This window comes from Diabrotica virgifera, chromosome 5 (assembly GCF_917563875.1).
Source record: "Diabrotica virgifera virgifera chromosome 5, PGI_DIABVI_V3a".
In the NCBI taxonomy this organism is placed as follows: domain Eukaryota; kingdom Metazoa; phylum Arthropoda; class Insecta; order Coleoptera; family Chrysomelidae; genus Diabrotica; species Diabrotica virgifera.
Window position 1 is genome coordinate 81,837,717 of NC_065447.1, and position 26,809 is coordinate 81,864,525.

The window sequence follows — 26,809 nt, forward strand, 5'->3', positions numbered from 1 at the left end:
AAATGAAATTTCGAATGGAGGGATTTTCTTAGGTCAGAAACAGTCATTTTAGATATACATTACAATACAGATAATACTTTTGCAAATACAGTTTAGGACCACCAAAATGGAAAATTTTTTTCTTCGGAAAATTTTTAAGCTTTATGATTTTTAGTTTAAACCAGGTCTATTCGTAATCCTCAAACCAGAAGAAATTAAATGATATAGTTATTGTTATTTTTACAGCTTTTAATAAATATCCCGATAATGGAAATATATACTTTGGCGCTGTCCCGATCAATTTCATTTTGATATAACTTAAAAATGGAATATCCGCAAATGAAATTTCAAAGGAGGGATTACCTTTAAGTCAGGAGGAGTTATTTTGACTATGGTACATACTACTTTTAGGCCCGTATTTATAGTAGAGTCTCAAGACAGCGTCGATGCTCAAGACCGACCTTGAACCAACTTTGTGTTTTATAAACCGATCTCGAGACACGACGTTGTCTTGGGAAGTGTAAAATGACAGGCGAATCTCAAGTCATCGATCGACCTTCCTCAAGACCGCGATTCTAACCTAACTTTGTTTGTTATTGTTTGAATTTTGAATATTTTAAATTCAGTTCCAACATATATTTTTTGTTTTTCTAATTACAACAAAAATGTATGAAGAAGTAAAAGCATTTTTAGAGTTTATTGATAATATTGGAGAAAAAATCGCCCGGGAAGTATACAAAAGCGATATATTCAAGATAAAAATATAATCTAAAATACAATGGAGTATTACAATATTGAAGTTCATCAGCGAATCAGCGCATTAACTTAAACAATAAAGGTTTTATGCTACTTATAGGAATATAACCAGTTTTTATGAGGACCCCGCTTTCCAAAAATGTACAGGTACTGTAAAGACATACAATATATTATGTTATTCAGGCTCTTATGTAAATGAATTTGTAGGTACTAGAAGAGAAATTATGTGTATTATTGTTCAACAACAAGGTTATCAAGTCATTCAATATTTGATCTAAGAGCATTAAGAGTGAAATTGTGAAATGGAAAGAAGTGAAATTCCAGGATTATTAATAGGAATAGATGACAGTAGTGGGTATGCATGCAGACACTATCTACTTACCCCAGTATTACACCCAGGTATTTATTGATAATTGCTAAATAAATAGTAGGTTATTTAACAGACATAAATATCTTTTTAGGTAATGATCAAGAAAATAAGATTTTTACCATAGTACTCATGTGAGAACAAGAAATGTAGAAAAGCTATTTGGAACCTGGAAAAGAGTTTCCTTGTCTTCAACAAGGTCTACAAACCAAATTATATACATGTCTTGCAATAATATGTGCTACAGCAGTACCTTACAATCTAGGTAAATAATGATCTGGTGGTAAATAGACATGTTAATGATGTGGAACAATTTCTAAATTTTTGGTGACATTTTTTTCAACAATATTTTGCATGAGAATACATTATTGAATACCTACTCTTATTGTGTTTGATTTTTTTGTCTATTATTTCTCAAAATATCATGATCATTGCTCGACAGCCCTTTTTGTTTGAGTTTTGGTCTCTTGAGGAATACAGCTCCATTCCAATCTATTTCAGGATTTGTTCTTGCAATTTTTTATTTTTAAAATATCAATGTCTTATTCTGTTTGTTCCTTATATCTAATCTATAGTCTTTCTCTCGTTATATGTCCAGCTGACATTTGTGTGTTTATTTTGGAAAGTATTTCATATGCTTCCATCCTTCCTCTTAGAACGTGGTCCTATTTTGATGAATGCATATGGATCGTGGTATGCCCTGTATAGTTCAAAATTATATTTCATATGCTTCCATCTTTCCTCTTAGAACGTGGTCCTATTTTGATGAATGTATATGAATCGTGGTATGCCCTGTATAGTTCAAAATTATATCTTCTCTGGTCTTCATATTTTAGATGCTATTTAGCCTGATTCTAGTGCTTTATCGTTGTTTCCAGTGCTTTATCAATTTATCATCATTTATTTTACCTACCTGTCTACTGCTACTCTACTATTGTACTTTCACCATATATTTTTGGAATATAAATATACCTTCTGTCTTTCTCTTGTTCAACTGGAATTTGTTTATTTATTCTGAGAATACATTATTGAATCTGTATTATGTTAGATATATTATTTTTTATTTTATTTCTTAATATGTATTTTTTATATTTTATTTTAAAATAAATGAGTATGAGTTTCCCTCTTCTTAAATAAGTATTTATTTGACAAACCTTTCCTTACCAAATATAAAATTAATTACACATCTGGACCTCAGAGGTAAACTACACTATGTCATTTCGAGCAACTGTGTTTAGCGTTTGTTTGCAACAAAGTTTAGAGCACTTAGGATGTTAATAAAAATCTGATGTATCCCATAATTAGTTAAAAGACAATATGACTATATTTTAATGATAATATATAACCAATGTGTATAATCCAACTAATAAAAAAACACCATGTCGACATAGTGTAGATTACCTCCGAGGTCCAGGCGTGTAAACAGCACTCTAATAACCAGCAAAATAGCGCAAAAAATGGAAAACATATGTTGTGAAATAAAAAGAGATGTAAAATTATCTATAGAAACCTATAAATTTACATGACATAGTTTGTCACCTTTAGATGTGTGGGAGGAGTATGACAACTGTCGCAGAGGTCTAAAGGTGGGAAATTATGTAATGTAATGTAAATTTGTAGGTTGATAATTGTACACCTCTACTAGTTTCATCTCCTTTTATTTCACAACGTACTATATGTTTCCATCTTTTGTGTCATTTTGCCAGTTAATAGCACGCTCATCACTGTATACCATTATTTATGCAGATGACATAGTCCTCTTAACAAGAAAAAAAGCTGAAGTTGTTTAGAAACTTGAGAGGTGAAGCAAGAAAATTGCATGTCTATAAATGAAACAAAAATAAAATATTAAGTGTATTGAAATGTATGGAGAGATGAAGTAGAATAAATTTTTCACACTAAAAACAGGAACAAAGGCATACAAAATTGAAAATATCAACCAATTCAAGTATTTAGGAGTGGCAATAATTGATAAATGGGAAGAAGAAAAAGAAATAGAAAAGATACTACTAAGAGTAAGCTAGTAAGCAGATCGATGGTATATGATTGAAGTCAAAAACGTATGTAGGACAACTATAATGCAAAAATGTATTATGAAGCAGTTATTTAAGTGGCATTGTATGCTTGTGGCACTTGAAACAATTAATAAGAAAGATGAAATGAAAATAGACATAGTACTGGTAGGGGCTGGCAGTTCTGAGTTAGGACTGGCAAAAAATAATAGATATGGAAAGTCAGGTGGCTAGGTCAACATTACTTGAATGTAAGAGCGACATGTAACAGATTATTTTTGGAGGAAAAAAAAAGAGAAAGACCATGAAAAGAGTTGTTAGAAGCAGTAAGGAGATTTGGATGATATAGAAGTGTAGAATTGGAGGAGGAGCGTTAATGTCCAGTAGAAATGGATAGGCTATATTTACTTTTGTGCTGTTATTTGGGTAAGATTGTTAATATTTTATATCAATATTGTTGTTGCTTGATAAAAATTCTTCTAATAATTTAATTTTATCTGACTCATTCATATTGACAATTCAGACATATATTTATACATTTTGGAGTAGATGACTTTAAAGCAATATAGCCAATATTTATGAGTTGCGTTCCTGGGACGATTTTATTAAAATATAGTTAATTCGATTACATAAAATCAACTTTAACTCAATAATATCCGTCACAAAATTTATAGCATGTGACCTGTCTTTAAGAATTTAAACATTAAATAAATTTAATTTCAAACTTAAATTGCAGCTTATTCCCATGAAAATAGTAATTGCATTTTATATAAGTTCCACCTGTCATGGTTTCTTCTTTGTTTTAAGTCAGATGAAGAATATAAACATACAAGAAAGCTTACACCATTAATAAAAAGGCAGGTACCTAATACTAGGAAGTACCATAGTTTTATTTGCTTTCTCTCAGAAGAAATAAAGGATATCTCCAACGAAGAATAAAGTAATATCACAGTATTCTGTTATATACTGGGGTAATATCAAAGAATATATTTATACTTTCCTTTAATATGCAATCCTTTACCACAAAGAAAAGAAATCCTTTACCTCATAATGGAAAGAAATGAGAGGTCATTAACCTTTGAACAAATAGCATGTAAGATTTAGAAAAAATAAAAATGTAAACTATCCACTAATAAAATAAACTTTATTTAACTGAAAACATTTTAATAATCCATTTTCAAAAAACAAAATAAATATAAAAACATTTCAAAGATATTTAACTTGACGATTGACAGTTTTTAGTTGGTGTTCTATGTCAAAATTGCTTAAAATCCATAATTTTCCAGCCTCGAGATCAATCTTGGCCGAGATCAGCCGAAGACTCGTTTATAAAACAGAACGTGGTCTTGAGCTCGACGTTGCCGTAAGATCGTCTTGGCTGAGACCGGTCTCGAGATCAGTCTTGAGTACTGACTATAAATACGGGGCTTAGCCTTACAGTTTAGGTTTACCAAAAGTGAAAATTATTCTGGCATTCCTTTGCCCCTACAGTATAGGCAACCAACATTAAAATCGTTTTTCCTTTATAACATTTTCAATTTTCACAATTTTCAATTAAAACCAGTTTATTCATAATCCGCAAACGAGGTGCAATTTTTTGATATGGTTATTTAGTGACTTTACGGCATTTTATACCCTGAAAATCGACATTTATTTTTAGCGCTGCGCCGAAATCTCCACTTTTGATTTGCTTATATCTCGAAAACGGAAACTCCGCAAATGAAATTTTTAATGGTGCAATTATCCGCAAACGAGGTGCAATTTTTTGAGCTATGGTAGAAGTCAAAATAACGATTTTGAAAAAACCGTTTCGCTAACTTTATGACGCTCCTTTAAGCGTCATTTCGACACCGACATGACAGCCGGATGTCAACTGTCTGCCTCTCTTGTATTTGTCAATTTGTATCCTATCTTTTAAGTAAGAGAAGAAGAGGTAAGAGAAGAATTTAATTTTGAAACGTTATTTATGTTGAAAGTTTCAGATTTCACAGATAAATAAACAGCGTATAATTTATTTATCATTTATTTTTTTAATAATTGAAGGAAAACACTTTTATATTGGTTTACATATACAGGTAATTAATTCATGCATTATTAAATTATATTGACATCATTTACATGTTCTCCATTAATATTTATCATAATAAATGTTAATTATTATCAACAGCAATAATATTATGGTGGCTGTAAAGGTAAAACTCACTATGTGACATTTGGTAGTTTTGAGATATTGAGCATTTAAATTTATGTTTATTTTATAACAAACAGGAACATTTTATGTATTTTAAAGATTTCTTACTTAGTTATTCCTAGTGATGTAAAATTTCCGGGAAGGTTCGAACGCCGGAAAGTTTCAGGAAACTTTCCGGTAATATTGGAAACTTATGGAAATATTGCATTTTTATTAAAATTGTTATAATAAATTATACAAATCACTAGTTAGCTTTATTTATTGTTGTGGTATTACGACTACAGAAAAAAATCTGTTTAAAATTAAATGTCCAAAAATACTTTTAAAATTTATTTAACTTAATTAAAAAAAATACTCTGAATATTTGTTATTAGTCATTAAAATTAAAACTGAAAAAGTTATTTTATTTAAAAAAATATTAAAACATACAGTAAACAAACCAAAATTGATTATATTATAGGAACTTACTTCAGGTAATCTGTACCTATTCCTCTAGCTAGGGTATTAAAGCAGAAACTTTTTCTTAACTAATAATAACAAAAGAAACTACAAAATTCTTAGGAATCATAATTTTAAAATATGTAAATAAGTAAGAGTCTATTTTTGTGAGTCAAAGACATTTTCTTCACACAAGGTGGACTCTGTATTATGAAGAGAATATAATGAAGAGTCTCTCTCCGTCTTGCTTAATCTTTCATTTTCTGATATGGATTTAGAGTGTTTCTGGTTCCAACAGATGAGTTATAGAAAGACTCTCATCACATTCCATTTTTCCATGTTTATGATCTCTTACTGATACCTATCTATAGTCAGTCTATTTCTTCTTTTATTATGTATGGCAGAGTATGTGCTATAACTATGCTCTGTTTCAGCATAGTAACCTGGTAACCCCAGTATTGTAATTCCCAAAAAAATGTTTTGGTGCACATTCCTTGTCACCAGCTTATACAATGTATTGACCGTGCTGTAGCTAAGTAAAATCCATTCACCAAAGGTCTGCTTTTGCACAAAACTTTGTTAGTTTTGTAAATTTTTTTTTCTTTTTTGTCAATAAACTTGGGACGATTGATTAATATATTGTCTATACACTGCATAGCTAATGTATGCTCTTCACCAGTGAGGCTTTGTCCTGTTTAAGAAGAATCAAGGAAGTTTGCAGCATAGTGCACAGGCTTCACTGCCATTTTTTTCTTTTTTCTAATTAGACAAGCATTTCTTTTCCTCAGACTTACTGATTGGAAGTAATGGAATATTCTCGGTAAAAATATTTTTTGTATCCTTAAATGTCTCGACAACCTGGGATATTTTAAACATATTGCCTTCCAATCAAGTACCTAATCACGGTTCCCGGGAAGGGGGATTATCGTGGGAGGTCTTGTCACTGGGAATTTTCCAGCATCTACTTATTTCTTAATGATTCTTTAGTCAAAATTCACTGAGAGCGAAAACGCAGCACGTTCTTTTTTTATCTGATCGCGAAATGATTTTTTTCTGTACAAAACTCTACTATTCCGTAAGTATTTTACATCGTTTTAAATTCACATTGTATTATCAATATTTTTTCTTTCAAAAACTATCTGAAGTAGTTTTGAGCACTTTAATACATTAACCTGAATTTTTTCAGATTTTTATGACTACTCTAAGGCCACTTTTTGAGGCTTTGAAAATGATTTTTTCACTTTTTTGACACTTTTAAACGCTTTCAGATAGTGCTCTTTTTCCGGGTGTGAGTATATAAATATCCCTTATTAAGCTTAATGATATTGTTAGTATTATAAAGACAAAATACAAGTTTAAATTATGCGCCAATATAAAAAATTAACTAATATATCTATGGAGGGCGGTACAATAGACACATGTCCAAAATGCAACTTTTACAGGAAAGACCTTTAAAGTTTATTTATTTTTTCCTAAATCGAGTTTTTTGTCTATGATCTTCAAACGATGCATAATGTTATTAATTTATGTATGTTTGTGAAACTTTAGTATGTAACCTCGATAAATTTTAATATTTTAAGTATTTTTGTGACTTGTGACTTTTCTACCGGTCAAAGTTGTATTGTATAGCTTGGCAATAAAACACTAAGTCAACAAATACACATTTATTAAAAACCATTTAGAAGCAAAACATTAAAAAAATTTGAAATTTATAGGTACCTGCAGTGGCGCACCTATAATTTTCCTCTAGGGGGGTTTTACACCTAGAATTTTCCTCTGGGGGAGGGGTTTACTTGGACACAGAAATTTTTTTGTATGGTTTGTTAAAGACCAGTTACGTTTTCCTACTCTTCTTTATATGGCCTGGGAATGTCTATTAAGCCAGATCATCCATTTCATAAGTCCATATTTGGAATAGTTTCATATTTTTTTGCTAATTTTTTGCTAATTTATTACCACAAAAACAAATTTTTTGCTCCACCCATAACCGAGAAACAATGGTTGATGTAGCTTAATATTATGTCACATCATCGATAGCCATATCTCGCGAACCTAAAGAGCTAGAAAATCGTACGACGCGGCATATTTTTTTGCAAATTTATTGCTGTCGATCTGCATATGCAACATACCCCAAAACCACCCCTGCTTCCCTTACAGCTAAACAACACCCCCAAAAAACAACGGAAAATCTTGAAAAATGATTTTTGTGATATAGTTGACGGTTGATATTTATTTGCTAATTTTTTGCTGTCATTAGCCATAAAAAACAAATTTTTTGCTCCACCCCTAACCGAGAAACAATGGTTGATGTAGCTTAATATTATGTCACATCATCGATAGCCATATCTCGCGAACCTAAAGAGCTAGAAAATCGTACGACGCGGCATATTTTTTTGCTAATTTATTGCTGTCGATCTGCATATGCAACATACCCCAAAACCACCCCTGCTTCCCTTACAGCTAAACAAAACCCCCAAAAAACAACGAAAAATCCTAAAAAATGATTAGCTCAGATAAATTTATTCAGTTGACTCAGCTAAATCTCATTTAGCAGTCTCAACTAAATCCGACTTAGCTCAAAACCACCACTTTTTTTTTCAGTACGTATTTCAACATCCGACAATAGCTTCAGGTTCATAAATTTATCAACGTACTGATATGATAAATTTATTATTTCACCATTCAATATGATGAACGTAAATTATAATTTCAAAATAAGTGATATGAAATCAAATAATAATCTCAAGTTTTAATATTCTATTACTCGTATATATTCATTTGTATATTTTATAATTTCTTAAGAGAGTACACTGAAAATGTTTTTCTGCTCTTCCACCTAAATTTTTACAGTTGCATAGATTATTCTGTTATAACAATAAGTTGAAATAATGTTTAAAAAATGTAGATATATATAATAAAAAATGAATGCTTAATATAAGTCAACTGAAGTTGGATATAACACCTGAATAGAGAATAGTTATATGCATTCAATTTGATTTATTATTACAAAATCGTTTATCTCCAGCAGCCAAATGAATTTATTAAAATGCTGTTGGGCTGTATTATCTAAACAAGAGTGAGCTTCCATAGCACAACAAATTGGGGGTTTACCAAATTTTAGTTTTCTTGGTTAAATGACATTTTGAGTGTACATTAGTATGATTGAGTATATAAATAGTCATAAATAAGAATTAAAAAAAAACTAATACTTCATCGATTTATAAGATTAAGTCCACAGCCGTATTTTGATCCAAGAAAAACGAAGTTTACAGAAACGAAAAATGCAAACGATTTAAGACGGCAAAAATTTAGGATTTTTAATTATTTATTAAAAGTGCTCTTCAGATGTAAGGGTAGCAGGGGACGTTTTGGGGTATGTTGCCTATGCAGATCGACAGCAATACATTCGCATAACGATATGCAGCGTCGTACGATTTTCTAGCTCTTTAGGTTCGCGAGATATGGCTATCGATGATGTGACATAATATTAAGCTACATCAACCATTGTTTCTCGGTGAGGGGTGGAGCAAAAAATTTGTTTTTTACGGCTAATGACAGCAACAAATTAGCAATTAAATATCAACCGTCAACTATATCACAAAAATCATTTTTCAAGATTTTTCGTTGTTTTTTGGGGGTGTTGTTTAGCTGTAAGGGAAGCAGGGGTGGTTTTGGGGTATGTTGCATATGCAGATCGACAGCAATAAATTAGCAAAAAAATATGCCGCGTCGTACGATTTTCTAGCTCTTTAGGTTCGCGAGATATGGCTATCGATGATGTGACATAATATTAAGCTACATCAACCATTGTTTCTCGGTTAGGGGTGGAGCAAAAAATTTGTTTTTTACGGCTAATGACAGCAAAAAATTAGCAATTAAATATCAACCGTCAACTATATCACAAAAATCATTTTTCAAGATTGTTCGTTGTTTTTTGGGGGTTTTGTTTAGCTGTAAGGGAAGCAGGGGTGGTTTTGGGGTATGTTGCATATGCAGATCGACAGCAATAAATTAGCAAAAAAATATGCCGCGTCGTACGATTTTCTAGCTCTTTAGGTTCGCGAGATATGGCTATCGATGATGTGACATAATATTAAGCTACATCAACCATTGTTTCTCGATTAGGGTTGGAGCAAAAAATTTGTTTTTGTGGTAATAAATTAGCAAAAAATTAGCAAAAAAATATGAAACTATTCCAAATATGGACTTATGAAATGGATGATCTGGCTTAATAGACATGGCCTGGGAGGGGTTTTAACCCCCAAAACCCTCCTGGGTGCGCCACTGGGTACCTGCATATAGTTGAGATAAGTAATTATAAAAATCACGCGATTGACTCGTATCCCTCAACACCATGTCTATCAACTTTTTACCTCTGCTTCCCATAACTGGACTTGTTCACTTACACAAGTTCCCAAACTTTCTGTGGGATATTAAAAAATTGCATGCTCAATACATTGCGAGTGGCGATGAACTATTATTGGTTAGCAGTTTGACCTTCAACAATAAAACAAATCTCATTTCTTTATTAAAATTTATTTTATGATAAAATAATAAATAATTAAAAGCTTTAATTAATCATTTTTTTCGTATCTAACTGCACAATAGATATATATAATTACACACCAAGCATGGCAATGTCAAGCGACTAAGAATGAAATGGACGAAACCCGAGTTCCCTGTAATATCTTCTTGTAATACCTAATATTTTTAAACCCAGTCGCTGACTCATGTCATTTGTACCGGTTAAACCCAATGACAATGAACTAAACCATTCATAAATCGAACGGTATAAAAGTCATAAGTCAGACTTAATACTTTGTTACCGCCCTCTATTCAATTATTTCTCAGTTAGTACCTTTTAACCATTGCTATAAAATTATTATGCAAGTACATTGACTTATGTCTTTTATACCAATCAGTAGAAAAAAAAATTTCGAAGTGTTCTGTATGTTATAAGCAATACAGTCATTTTGTGACTTGTGACCATTGTACCGCCCTCCATAGATATAAGAGAGACATATTTTTGCATTACAGGTGTTACAGGTAGAAATTCAATAACCATGTTTAAAATGCCATGAACGCATATTTAAAATGGCATTATAATATCATAATAATATTATTATTAAAAAAAATTCTTTTCTTTTTTAGTACAAAAAATGTTGTAACACTTTGCCAATTTATTATACATCTAATATCTCTAATTTTTAAATATTTTGCGGTCAACATATATCTGCATATTTATTTATATAATAAATAAATAATATATTATAATTATGTATGTTATCGAATTTCTACCTATAACATCTATAATGCAAAAATACGTATGTCACTTATATATTCTCGGACAAAATATTGCATATGCATGTGGAATGAAATTTTTTGTGCTGCTATCCTTAGCCCCCCTGTATCATAGGAGTAGGATTTTTTTCCGAATGTCATTTTTTAAAGTATCACATAAATGCTATATTCGGATTTAAATCTGATCTGGGCTATATACTGGCCAGTGTAATTTTTAAATTGAATCTCATCAAGATAAGTATTCACTATGCTAGCGACAAGAAGAAGTGCATATCCATATCCAATATGGCTTTCAAATGGCAAAACATTATCTTCTAAAATGTTTTCAATGTACATATCAGTTGGCATTCGCCTAATCACCTTCACGTGTTCGGTATGTCCTTTCAAAGCAGTACCGCTCCGTAGCACTATGTCGCCACCACCAAAACTAACGCTCTGCATGTTACAATTATTGACATACTGTTCACCAACTCTTCTGTAGACGAAGTCTTGTAAATCTTGTTTCCATATGGTGACCGGTATGCCAGATGTAACCTCATAAAGAGGGTTAATTTTAGTGGTGGCGGCACAGTGCTATGGAGTGGTATTTCTTGGTAAGAAGATACTGAACTTGTGGAGGTGATTGGGTGAATGACAGCTGATATGCACATTAAAAACATTTTAGAAGATCATGTTTTGCCATTTACCAGCCATATTGGATAACAAATTCGTGTACCATGATTCAGGTCTTAATGTCGGTAGAATAGTGAATACTTACGTTGATAAGATTGAATTTAAAAAAAAATTATATTGGCCACCATATAGCCCACATTAAATTTAAATCCGATTATACCATTTATATGAAACATTAAAACATCGGATTCTGAAATAGCTATGACACTGGGGGGCAGCACAAATTTTTTTTATTTCACACGCTAATTTCAAAATATGGAATATTTTTGTCCGTGAGTGTATATTAGTATATTTTTCAAGTTGGCGCCTAATTTAAGCTTGTATTTTGTGTTTATATATATACTAATAATATCATTAAATTGAATAAAGTATATTTATATACTTACACCCGGAAAAAAAGCACTATCTCAAAAGCGTTTAAAAGGGTAAAAATAGTGAAAAAATCATTTTCAAAGCCTCAAAAAGTGGTCTTAGAGTAGTCAGAAAAATCTGAAAAAATTTTGGCTAATGTATTAATGCCCCCAAAACTATTTTTGATAGTTTTTGAAAGAAAAAAATATTGGTAATACAATGTGAATTTCAAACGATGTAAAATACTTACGGAATAGTAGAGCTTTGTGCAGAAAAAAATCATTTCGCGCTCAGTTAAAAAAAGAACGTGCTGCGATTTCGCTCTCGGTGAATTTTGACTAAAGAATCATTAAGAAATAAGTAGACGCCGAAAAATTCCCAGTGACAAGACCTTCCACGATAACCCCCCTTCCCGGGAACCGTGTAATCCACACACAATTGGTGTTAGAATAACAACTGCTACTTTTTGCAACTTTATTCAAAATATTCCATCATCCAGACAGTTCTGTTTAACATTCCGTGAACATTTTAAATTTTCTCCCTCTATGACCATAAGCATCGTTAAAGCACTTTTAGACGCAATAAGGGTATTTATACAATTAAGGATTGAACCCCACCTATTATTTACAGGAAGTTTTAGTGTTATAACTTTATTGTAGTTTTGATTTTTTTCTTTTTATTTATTATTTATTTTTGAAATATTCCCATGCACTATACCTATACTACAAACATAATAAAGATGCACTAGAAATAAACAAATCAAGACACATTGAATGTTCGAGGAGCACTCCCAAATCATGATTTACAATGTTTATACATTGTAAATCCAAAATCATGATTTGCAAAGTTTATACATTGTAATTCATGATTCGGGAGTACTCCTCGTAACATTCAACATGTCTTGGTTTGTTTATTTATTGTACATCTTTACTGTGATTTTAGTATAGCTTTAGCCATTTTTAGTATAAAAATAATGAAGGTAATGTTTAAAACAATGTTCCTTTTGTATTTGGAGGTGGTATAGGTTCGGTGGTATTACAACGTATAAGATATTGACCACAATTATAAGAAACCGACTAAATCAATACACAGAAAAAATTATAGGACCATACCAACAGGGCTTTAGAAAAGGAAGATCAACAATAGATGCAATACACGTCCTAACACAAACAATTGAAAAAAGCTATGAACATGATACATAGAATTACACATACTATTCATCGATTTCCAACAGGCCTTCGACAGCATACACAGACAACAATTATTAAAAGAAATGAAAAAAAATGGAGATACCGGCAAAATTAATAACACTAACTAGAATGACAATGAAAGACTCAACAGCAAAAGTTAAAACAAATGAGGGAGATACAAACGACATCAAAATAGAACTTGGGGTAAGACAAGGAGACAGTCTGTCAACGACACTATTCAATATCGCTCTAGAAGGAGTAATTAGGGACACAGGCCTGAAAAAGACAATTATTCAAAGCTCAACACAGATCATAGGATATGCGGATGACCTAGGACTGATAGCACGAGATAAAAAAAGACTAGAAGAGGCACTTTTAACCCTTGTAAGAGAAGCAAAGACGAGAGGATTAATAATCAATCAGAATAAAACAAAATACCTTATAAGCACAAGAGACAATGTAAACAGAATAACAGAAATAAAGATAGGTGAAAATACATTCCAGAGAGTAGATTGCTTCAAATACCTGGGGGTGATGGTGGACAGCAAAAACAGAAGGAGTATAGAGATAAACGAAAGAATTAAAGCAGGTAATAGAGTATATTGGAAATACCACCGACTACTCAAGGACAAAAACCTGAGCAAAAGAACAGAATCAAAAATATATACAGCAGCAATTAGACCAGTGATAGCCTATGGAGCAGAAGTAATGTGCCTTAAGAAAAAAGACGAAGAAAAGTTAAGAATAATTGAGAGAAAAATTTTTGAGAAGAATACATGGCCCAGTGATGACAGAAACAGGGGAATATAGAAGGCTGATGAACCATGAAATAATAAATATAACTGAAGGAGAAGATATAGTAAAATTCATTAAAGCACAAATACTCAGATGGTTTGGACACACACAAAGAAGAGGGGTAGAAGAACTGATCAGGAAGATAGTGAACTGGAGACCAGTAACAAATAGACCAAGAGGAAGACCAAAAATAAGATGGGAAGGTCAACTGCTAGACGATATATCAAAGATGAAAATTGCAAACTGGAGAGAAAAGATTCAGGACCGGAGTAAGTGGAGGAAGATAGTAGAGAAGGCAAAAAAAACATCACAACCTATGAACGATGACCTAAAGGAAACTGCGGACTAATCCACCGCGTGAAATGGATTAAAAGAGCTCATAGTATTTGAGCGACCTATACTCTAACAAGAGTGAACGGTCCATATATATATATATATATATATATATATATATATATATATATATATATATATATATATATATATATATATATATATACCAATGTTTCTTGGGTTTAGGTTCATAAAAAAAGCTTGTCTATGATGTTATGACCATATTTATTGATATATTATCCGACGTTTCGGCAGGAAATCCATGCCTTTTTCAAGGATTGACTAAAACAACATTTATTGAAAGCTACAATACAATTTAAAAGAAAATCGACTTACCATGCAATCGTAAATTTAGTTTTGAAACAAGTACACAAATAGACGTCACAATTAAAACAATGTTAAAATGTTAAAGCATAGGAACGGGCCCACTAAGTCATTGCGTTAAGAGAGTAATGAACTGTGTCAAAAATTATTATGGTGTTTATTGATGTTTGATTTTATGTTAAGTCAAAATAGTTGTCTTCGTCTCATAGGCGTGCTGAAATATTATATAGTTAATTTTAGATTAAGTTGAAATATACCCTATTAAGGTTTTTGACATCCCGTTTATCATTGACAGCTTTGTTATTTTTTTAAATTTCTATGGACTCTAGCAGTTCCCTCTTCTTTTTGTTGGGTTCACTTTTTAGGATTTTAGTTTTTTCGAAATCAAATTTGTGTTTCTTTTCGTTTTCATGTTTTGTGAGGGCTGTAGTGTTATTTTTGTCATATTTGTGAGACCGAATTCTAGAGTTTAGTAGCTGGCTGGTTTGTCCGATATATACCCCATCGCAATTTGAACAAGGAATTTCATATACAACATGTGATTTTTTTGATTGCGGGGTTTTAGTTTTAAGTTTAGTAAAATTCCTTTTCAAGAGATTATATCCTTTGTGAGCAACTGTAATGTTATGCTTGGCTAGGAGATTCGAAAGTTGTTCAGATAACCCTTGTATGTAAGGCAAAGACATATATTTCTTCTTTTCCTTATTATTTTTGTTGTTGTTTTTGTTGTTGTAAAATGTATGTAGTCGTGACTTGAAGGTGTTTTCAATGAGGTGATGTGGGTATGAATTAAGTGTTAGTGCTGTTTTTGCTTTTTTTATAGCATGAGGTCTATTGATGGGATCAGACAATCTGATGGCTCTGTCATACCCACATCACCTCATTGAAAACACCTTCAAGTCACGACTACATACATTTTACAACAACAAAAACAACAACAAAAATAATAAGGAAAAGAAGAAATATATGTCTTTGCCTTACATACAAGGGTTATCTGAACAACTTTCGAATCTCCTAGCCAAGCATAACATTACAGTTGCTCACAAAGGATATAATCTCTTGAAAAGGAATTTTACTAAACTTAAAACTAAAACCCCGCAATCAAAAAAATCACATGTTGTATATGAAATTCCTTGTTCAAATTGCGATGGGGTATATATCGGACAAACCAGCCAGCTACTAAACTCTAGAATTCGGTCTCACAAATATGACAAAAATAACACTACAGCCCTCACAAAACATGAAAACGAAAAGAAACACAAATTTGATTTCGAAAAAACTAAAATCCTAAAAAGTGAACCCAACAAAAAGAAGAGGGAACTGCTAGAGTCCATAGAAATTTAAAAAAATAACAAAGCTGTCAATGATAAACGGGATGTCAAAAACCTTAATAGGGTATATTTCAACTTAATCTAAAATTAACTATATAATATTTCAGCACGCCTATGAGACGAAGACAACTATTTTGACTTAACATAAAATCAAACATCAATAAACACCATAATAATTTTTGACACAGTTCATTACTCTCTTAACGCAATGACTTAGTGGGTCCGTTCCTATGCTTTAACATTTTAACATTGTTTTAATTGTGACGTCTATTTGTGTACTTGTTTCAAAACTAAATTTACGATTGCATGGTAAGTCGATTTTCTTTTAAATTGTATTGTAGCTTTCAATAAATGTTGTTTTAGTCAATCCTTGAAAAAGGCATGGATTTCCTGCCGAAACGTCGGATAATATATCAATAAATATGGTCATAACATCATAGACAAGCTTTTTTTATGAACCTAAACCCAAGAAACATTGGTAAAAAAATATATCAAGGTTCAAGAATTAAACTCAAACTATATATATATATATATATATATATATATATATATATATATATATATATATATATATATATATATATATATTGTTGTGATCTGCTTCTTATTAATTGGATATTAATTATTATTTATTTGATTAATTATTTAATTGTCGCAAATCATACATCAAAATTGAATAAAAAATCTCAGGGTCCTTTTTTTATACTATTAAAAAAAAATCCAAATTATCTCACGTTATACTTATCTTCTCTCGTGGGTTCAGTATCTCTGAGTTGATCCTAATCGGGATAAAATAGGGAAAAGAAATAAAGCAAAATATTAAAATAAAAATACAGAATTGTCTTTTATTTATCAAATTAATACTCTGAAATCTATCGAATCTAAAAACCTGTGGACACAGATGTCCGAATGAAATTTATACCACTTAAATTTATTATCGTTACAAAAAAACAATTTGTCGGTTTGTTCCCGATGATTTTGGTAAAACAAACTAAACCAAACAAATTTATGTCTTCGCAAGATTACCTATATTTACTATTTATATTTTGAAATATTGGAATTTTAATTCATATGCTTTTTACTCAAAAATTTATTTCCCGAACATAAAAATCTCTTTCACATAGATTGACTGACCTTTTGCTTCCCTCACTCGGATGTCTTCTCGTGACCCCAAACAGCTCTCCCTCGTTGATTATGTTAAAGGCTACTCATCAAAGCCTCTCTCCGTTGTCCAGCTTCAAAACTATCAGCATACCAGCACTATTCTCCAACAAACCGTGTCTCTTTGACACGTTCTCGATTCAAACAAAACTCCAAAAATTCTCTGCTCTCCTTCTCACAATAATACAGAATCAAAGAGGTATTTCGTCTCGATTTGATCTGTCTCTCGTTCCACTTTTCAACACTATTCTCCACTATCAACCATCCACTGATATATGCTAACTATCTCTGCACTTAACACGTCGAGACCGCTCTTTCTCGCTGCCAACAACATAATGAAATATTTTTCCCTCTCTCTCAATCATCCAATCCATCTTTTCCCCTTCCACATTCCAAGAATCAGAACATTGACTTTTCCATTTGACAAACAACAGTCACCCTCAAATTTGTTCCGACAATCCTAATTACTTTCGGAGAAACTCTCCCACATATACTCGTATTGAAATGAAGATATTAAAATTACAACTTTCTTTTCAATTATCAATTTCGAGAAATTAATAATCACCTATCCAGTAAACAATTTTTTTCCATTTTAAATCTAAATACATAGTTCTTTTCACTTTAATTATTCACAAAAGTCTTTAATGGTTCCTCGGAAAGCTCGTTAAAAGAGAGATCTATTTACCTTCACTAAATTCTAATAAATTTTAAAACAGCTCAATATACAGGGTGTATGAAATTTATGTGCCCGCGTTATTAAAAAAAATTTAATTTAATTTTCATTTTGCTTTTGATTGATAAATTGAAAACACAATAACATCCCCGCCTTGTTTTGAGATAAAATCAGTATTAATAAGTGCAACAAAAATATGATTTTCTCTCGACAACAACACTTTTCTATTGTGTCAAAATATTGAGTCCCACCTGAAAAACAATTGCTTTCTTTTTCCCAGTGTCTGTACTTAGATGGGATAGGGTAAGTTTTCGATCGAAAATTTCCTAAGTCTTTAGTTTCAAATGAATTTCCATGCTTTTTGGCTACTCTCTTTTCTTCATTTATTAAATTTTCACATTCCCTCAATTCTCTACACATGTTTATTGTGTATTCTGTCTTCTCCATTTTGCATACTTCCTCTTTAAATACCGCAGTTTCAATTGTATCTTTTCCGCCTTCTTTTTCTATTCTGATCTCTTCTTCTTCTGGGCTCATCTCATCTTTTGAGGAATCCCAAGCTTCATTTTCCTGGGTCAATCTTTTTTCTTCTTTTTCTTCTTCTGGGCTCATCTCTTTTTTCGAGGAATCCCAATCTTCATTTTCTTTTATCCATCTTCTTTCTTCTTTTTCTTCTTCTGGGCTCATCTCTTTTTTCGAGGAATTCCAATCGTCAATTTCCTTTGTCACTCTTTTTTCTTCTTTTTCTTCTTCTGGGCTCATCTCCTTTTTTGAGGAATCCCAGGCTTCATTGTTTTTATTTATCTTCTGTTGCTTTCTCCTCTTTCTTCTCTGTCCCTGCTTCATTGCCAAATTCATTTCCACCGTTTGTTTTTTGTCTGCATTATCCTTTTTCCGTTTCTCATGTTCCTTGTCCATTTCCAGAATGTTAGGTTCTTCTTCTTTTCCATCTGTGATTTTCATCGTGTTATTTTTGAAATCTATCACCACATGCTTTTCTGACAATTCATCCACTCCTACGATCATATCATGCATCATGTTTGGCATTATAACACATTGTAGTGCATAGAATTTCTTCCCCAATCGAACCTTTATTCGTATTCCTTCATTTATTGTCGCCAAAGTCCGTTTATTTGCGCCCACTAAAGTTACCCTAGGAATTTTGTAAATTAAATTCGTCAAATCAACCTCTTCTATTAATTTCCTGTTAATCAAAGTAATTTCTGAACCAGTATCAATCATAATTTTAATCGGTTTCTCATTTATAAAACCATCTACAAATTTTAAATTATATCCACTTCCTTTATCATTATTTCCTGCTAATTTAATAAATTCCTTCGGGTGACAAAAAATTCCTGTTTGTTCTTTTGTTTTTAGTGAGCGCCTTCGTGAAAAAACGATTGCTGTTCTTCTTCGCTTCTTCTTTCATCGCTTTGTCTCTCATCCTCATATTCGCCTATTTGCGTATTATTTACCGCTCTGCTATTTTCTCTCGGTCTGTTGGACCCGTATCGGTTTCCACGATTTTCCTGTTCATTCCTTCTATTATCATTTCTGTCTCCTTGATTTGTGCGTGTATTATTTCTATTCTGGTTTTCCCGGTATCTGTCTTCGTTACATTGCCGATTTCTTTGTTCATAGTTTCCTCTTCCATTGTCTCTATTTTCGTTTTCACTCCTCGGAATAAATTCTCTTCTTGTATAGTCTCTCCGAAAGTTTGGTCTTCTATCTCTATAGTCTTGATTTTCGCGTTGTCTATAGTCTTCTTGCGATCTTCTTATTTCTCTTTCCCTCATTTTTGCTTTTCGTATTTGTAAAAATTGGCACAAACTGTCGATATCTTTGTAGTTTTGTAGAGTTATGTGATCTTCTAAGGTACCTTCAAAATGTCTGGCTATCAGTTCTACTAGCTGTTCGGATGAATAATTGTACTGTAGATGTTTCGCATTATTATATAATTGTAGTGCATATGTTTTCTCTGAAATACCCATCCTATCATGGTACCTCCCATTTTGCAATTCCTTGTTTATTTCTAGTTGTTGTATTTTTCCCCAGAAATAACTCAGGAACTTTTGTTCAAATTTATGCCAATTGTCCAATTCTTCTTCTTTGCTATCGAACCATAAACTCGCCTCATCTTTAAGATGGTTCCTTATCGTTTCTTTGGCTGTCTCGAAGTTACCGATGTGTCGTATTTTCTTTTTTAAATTGTTTATGAAAATTACTGGGTGTAATTTTTTTACATCCCCGCCAAATCTTATTTTCACATCCTCTGTACTATGGATAATCGTTTCTCTTCTTTCTCCGAAATTCTGTTGATTCTTAATTTCCTCCATTTGTCTTTCTATTTCTCGTCTGTCCTCTTGTAATGCGTTTTCCAACTTATTTTCCAAATTTTCTAGTTCCTTTTTCTGGCCATCCGTTAACTCCTTTATTTTATCTTGAATTTTCATTTCTTGTTCTTTCATGTGATCCTTCATTCTCATTTCATACTTTTCTATGCGTTCCTCCATTTTCTTGTTGTTCTCTTCTATGGCTTGTTTTGTTTCCTTCTGATTTTCTTGCATTATTCTTTTTGTTTCATCCATTTTTTGATCCATTTTTTGTTGTGTTTCATCCATTTTCTTTGATGTTTCTTCCTGATTTTCTTGCATTTTATCCATTGCCCTTTTTGCTTCATCCATTGCTTGTTTTGTTTCCTCCTGATTTTTATCCATTGTCCTTTTTGCTTCATCCATTGCTTGTTTTGTTTCTCTTTGATTGTCATCCAGTTTTTGTTGTGTTTCATCCATTTTCTGTTCCATTCTTTGTGACTGGAGTTGCATCAGTTGTAATAATTTATCTATTCCTGATAATTCCTGATTTTCTGATGCCATGACTGTTGTTTCGAAAATGTCTTCTTGTTCTATAAGTTCTTCTTGTTCCAAATGTTCTTCTTGTTTTTTGTTTTCTTTGCTTTTGCTTCTGGTTGTTATCGACATGTATTTAAAATTTATCCCCGCCTAATATGAAATTCGAAAATACCTTGTATGCTGTCGAGACGAAAATTTTTCTATCCCCAAATATAATCAATTTATCCCACAAATTTTTAAATATTTCAAAATTCAAATCAATCAAAAATAAAATAAATATGTAAAATTGTACCTAGATAAAAAAATTAAGTCAAACAAATATTTCAAAAATTTTAAATATATCAACTTTTTCCGACGGGCAAATAAATTTTCCTTCACCTGTTTTTCCGTTTCCTATTCCCTTCAAATTCACAACCAGAGATACTTTAATGCCCTAACGTTGGCTCGCCATGTTGTTGTGATCTGCTTCTTATTAATTGGATATTAATTATTATTTATTTGATTAATTATTTAATTGTCGCAAATCATACATCAAAATTGAATAAAAAATCTCAGGGTCCTTTTTTTATACTATTAAAAAAAATCCAAATTATCTCACGTTATACTTATCTTCTCTCGTGGGTTCAGTATCTCTGAGTTGATCCTAATCGGGATAAAATAGGGAAAAGAAATAAAGCAAAATATTAAAATAAAAATACGGAATTGTCTTTTATTTATCAAATTAATACTCTGAAATCTATCGAATCTAAAAACCTGTGGACACAGATGTCCGAATGAAATTTATACCACTTAAATTTATTATCGTTACAAAAAAACAATTTATCGGTTTGTTCCCGATGATTTTGGTAAAACAAACTAAACCAAACAAATTTATGTCTTCGCAAGATTACCTATATTTACTATTTATATTTTGAAATATTGGAATTTTAATTCATATGCTTTTTACTCAAAAATTTATTTCCCGAACATAAAAATCTCTTTCACATAGATTGACTGACCTTTTGCTTCCCTCACTCGGATGTCTTCTCGTGACCCCAAACAGCTCTCCCTCGTTGATTATGTTAAAGGCTACTCATCAAAGCCTCTCTCCGTTGTCCAGCTTCAAAACTATCAGCATACCAGCACTATTCTCCAACAAACCGTGTCTCTTTGACACGTTCTCGATTCAAACAAAACTCCAAAAATTCTCTGCTCTCCTTCTCACAATAATACAGAATCAAAGAGGTATTTCGTCTCGATTTGATCTGTCTCTCGTTCCACTTTTCAACACTATTCTCCACTATCAACCAGCCACTGATATATGCTAACTATCTCTGCACTTAACACGTCGAGACCGCTCTTTCTCGCTGCCAACAACATAATGAAATATTTTTCACTCTCTCTCTCAATCATCCAATCCATCTTTTCCCCTTCCACATTCCAAGAATCAGAACATTGACTTTTCCATTTGACAAACAACAGTCACCCTCAAATTTGTTCCGACAATCCTAATTACTTTCGGAGAAACTCTCCCACATCTACTCGTATTGAAATGAAGATATTAAAATTCCAACTTTCTTTTCAATTATCAATTTCGAGAAATTGATAATCACCTATCCAGTAAACAATGTTTTTCCATTTTAAATCTAAATACATAGTTCTTTTCACTTTAATTATTCACAAAAGTCTTTAATGGTTCCTCGGAAAGCTCGTTAAAAGAGAAATCTATTTACCTTCACTAAATTCTAATAAATTTTAAAACAGCTCAATATACAGGGTGTATCAAATTTATGTGCCCGCATTATTAAAAAAAAATTTAATTTAATTTTCATTTTGCTTTTGATTGATAAATTGAAAACACAATAATATATATATATATATATATATATATATATATATATATATATATATATATTATATATATATATATATAGGTTCGCGGGCCGTGTGAATTAAATAGCGCTACTTCCGTGTCAATTCAAATTATGTCAATGACTCTTATGTCCAAAAGGCTCTTGGATATATTCTCATAAATTCTTTGAAATATTATGGAAACATTCTTGAAAGTTCTCGGAAATATTCTTGAGAATTTTCCATTGAAAGTTTCCGGGAATATTTGCGGTCAGGAGAATATTTCCATTTTTATATGCGAATATTCTCGAAAACTTTCCAATGTTCGCGAATATTCGCTTGGAAATATTCTCGACTCACATCACTAGTTATTCCTCTTCACTCCATGTGCAGAGCATAGGATGTCAACTGTCTGCCGATATTATAAATAATGTTTATTCAGAGAAAAGATACAATACATACAATGGTAATACATTAAAATCATTAGAATTCCCTATAAATAAACACAAAAATACCACTTGAAGCAGAATGCTTGTGCAGTGGTTAATTTGGTTCATTGTAATGTAACAAAAATATCCTGAGTAGGTACACACTATCTTTTCACAGGCAATACAATAGTATAATATCTATTACTTAATAATAAGAGAACAAAGAAAAAGCAAAGAGCATTACATTGTTTTTTGATTAATTAAATAATTAAAGAAAATAATTCTATTTCAAAATCTGGACAAAAAAATTTAAAAATACAGCATCCCTACAGCAACAAATGAGAAAAAAAAACACAATTAGGTACAACAACTATGAGTCCAATATTTAAACACTTGTTTTATTTTCTAACTTCAATTAAATCATGTATTACTGAAAGAGGCGTATCTATAATATATTTCTTTAATTTATTCTTAAATTGTTTTATATTCTTGACATTCTGAACATTTATGGGTAAAACGTTAAAGGACCTAGGTCCTAGGTAAGTGAAACAACGCTGTCCAATTGTTTTTTCACTTTTCGGGGGTATCGCTTTATTCCTGTTTCTGGTGGAGTATTCATGCAAGGGAAACTGTAGTGTTTGTTTATTTTTATATTGATATACACTAACCGCTTTAAAATAAAGCTGCCTAATATCAAAAATATTAGTTTCCTTGTATAATAATTCAGTGGAGTAAAGCTTGGGCTTGCGATAAATTGATTTTAAAATTTTTCTTTGGACGACATTTAGTTGTTCCAAATGATTGCCATGCCCCACCCAAGAATCCCATAGCATAATCTAGATTCTACTAAGGCAAAGTACATAGTTTTTAAAAGGCGCTGTTCTAAAATATTGCTTAAGTATTTAAATTTATAGAGTAAACTTCAAAGGTTTTTTGTCACATTCGCAATATGTAGGTTCCATTTTAAATGACTATCAATTGTAATTCCCAAATACTTTACAGAATGAGCAGACAGAATATGTTGATCCTTATGTCCTTCATTGGATATTATTAGTGTTTCGTAGTTAGGCAGACTTGTTTTGTAAGATCCAAAAGGCAAAAAGAAAGTTTTTGTGAAGTTAACAGTTAGTTGTTTGTGTGCAAACCAATCAAAACAATTTTTTAAATCTTCTTCAGCCAATAATTTTAGATTCTCCCAATTATCAGCAGTATACAGTACAGCTGTGTCATCTGCATAACTAATAATTTTACCTTTTAAGTTCATTGACAATAAATTATTAACATAAATTATAAACAACAATGGACCAAGAATCGTTCCTTGCGGAACACCGTACTTCACCACATTTCTCTCACTCACACTTTCATTTATTTTTACCCTTTGTACCCTATTATCTAGATAACTTTCAAAAAATCTTAATACGTTGCCTCTGAAACCTACATCAGCCAAAGTTTCCAAGAGTTGCTTATGGCTTACTGTGTCGAAAGCTTTAGCCAAGTCTAAAAATACACATAATGTGGGCTTACCTCTATCAACTGAATCATAAATGCAACTCATTAGTGAAGCAATTGCATCATCTGTACCTCTGCCTTCAACAAAGCCAAATTGATTATTAGATATGATTTTATGTAGGTCTAAAAATTTTAGCATCCCAGTTTTAATCGCTTTTTCCATAATTTTTGCAAGGCTAGAGATTAGTGAAATTGGGCGGTAATTTTGGCTTAAATCCTTATTTCCTGATTTATATACAGGTTTGATAATTGCGTCCTTAAATTCGGTTGGACATTTTCCATTTTCTATAATTTTATCCACAGAGAACGACAGTTCTCACCAGTGGCGCACAACACCCCTACAAGCGACACTATATATACACGAAAGTTTCGATTTTCTAAACCTGACTGAATTGAAAATTGGGCCAAATCCCATTTTAAAGTTTAGGAAAAGACTCGTCCATCCATATGTTACCTCTCCATTTTGGTCCAAGGGTGTGGATTTTACGGCCCTTCCCATTTAAAGCCTGTTTTTCGTTCTCGTCCCCAAAACTCCCAAAAATTTCAAAAATTTAAGCCCGATCTTTGCGGCTTCTGATAGCACAGATCATTTCCTTTCCAACGCATGTTTAATTTTGAAAATCGGTTAATCCATTCAAAAGTTATCGAGCTCAGAAATATGACTTAATTTTTATTTAAAAAATGGAAAATGTTTGTGGATATGTATGTATGTATGTATGTATGTATGTATGTGTGTGGAAAAGTTAAACCGATCTGAATTTTTTTTCTGTGTTTCAAGAAGGTGTGAGGGCCGATTCAGAACCGGTCTAATTTTTGACTTCTGACTACCCGTAAGCCAGCTAGAGGACTAGGTAGATACAAAATAGCATATTTTTTGGGCGTATATATCTTAGGTTCAAGGAAAGACAGGAAAACCACAAATACACCAAATCAATAGGGTTGAGTTAAGCTTTCAAATGGCGCCTAATCGATCAAGCTGAGACATACACACTGCTCACCAGAGCCAAAAAACTGAAAAATTAAACTTTGAAAATTTTGGCTTTTCGACAATTACTCAAAATTTCAACCTACGAATTGCGCCAATAACTGAGCGTTCATAGAAGAACTCAGGACGCGTCTAACGGTGTATACCTCATATCTGGGAAAATTCGAATTTTTAAGTTATAGGCTTCATAAGTATAATCAAATCTATTTCTTATGGGAAAAACGGTTTTTCAAGCTCAATAATTCCTGTAATACGTTCAGTTATCATACTCGATCTTGGATGCGTCAGATACTACTTGTCAATACGTTTCAAATTCATGTTTAGTGATCAACATCAGGTAAACCGTTCAGAAGTTATAGAGCTCCAAAAGTATAATTAGTCCAGGAACTGAAATTTTTCACTTCGCAATTTTTACAGAATGGATAGATTTGCTTGAAAATTTGACAACAAGTAGTGGATAGTCCAAGGATCAAAATCTATATGATGCCGAAAGACGCTTTTACCATGGGGTGGTTGCCACCTCATCTCGAGGGTGGAAATTTTTTATTATATTTTGACCGCAAATGCTGGTAAAAATATTAATTATAAGCAAAAAATGTTCATTATACACTTTTTTGATAAAATTAATAGTTTTCGATTTATTGGTTATCGAAGCTGTTAGTTTTATATCGAAAAAATTACCAGAGAACGGCAGTTCTCGCCAGTGGCGCAGAAATACACCCCCCTACACGCGACACTATTATATACACGAAATTTTCAATTTTCTAAATCTGACTGAATTGAAAATTGTGCCAACTCCCATCTTCAAGTTCAGAAAAAGACTCACCTATTCATATGTCAACCATCCATTTTGGTCCAAGGGTGTCGATTTTACGGCCCTTCCTATTTAGGGTCTGTTTTTCGTTCTGGTCCCCAAAACTCCCAAAAACTTCGAAAATTTAAGTCCGACCTTTGCGGCTTCTAACAGTACTGATCATTACCTTTCCAACGCATGTCTAATTTTGAACATTACCAGAGAACGGCAGTTCTCGCCAGTAGCGCACACCCACACCCCCTACACGTAACACTATATATACACGAAATTTTCGATTTTCTAAATCTGACTGAATTGAAAATTGGGCCAACTCCCATCTTAAAGTTCAGAAAAAAAAGTCACCCATTTATATGTCAACCATCGATTTTGGTCAAAGAGTGTAGATTTTACGGCCCTTCCTATTTAGGGTCTGTTTTTCGTTCTCGTCCCCACTACTCCCAAAAACTTTAAAAATTTAAATCCAACCTTTGCGGCTTCTAATAAAACTTATCATTACCTTTCCAACGCATGTCTAATT

The 26,809-nt window shown here is 32.1% G+C and overlaps 1 protein-coding gene and 1 long non-coding RNA gene across 2 annotated transcripts in view; both read left to right on the forward strand.

Moving 5' to 3' along the window:
- Positions 1 to 421: 421 nt before the first annotated feature.
- On the forward strand, positions 422 to 2,239 carry LOC126884262 (uncharacterized). The gene is made up of 3 exons (XR_007697912.1): positions 422 to 882; positions 943 to 1,134; positions 1,197 to 2,239. It is a non-coding gene; the product is annotated as an uncharacterized LOC126884262 (long non-coding RNA).
- A 2,809-nt stretch (positions 2,240 to 5,048) lies between these two features.
- The window catches only part of LOC126885387 (ankyrin repeat and KH domain-containing protein mask-like), a 156,667-nt gene continuing 134,906 nt past the window's right edge, over positions 5,049 to 26,809 (forward strand). The window contains exon 1 of the mRNA XM_050651950.1: positions 5,049 to 5,189. The gene's annotated coding sequence lies outside the window, so the exon portion shown is untranslated. The remainder of the gene's footprint in view (positions 5,190 to 26,809) is intronic.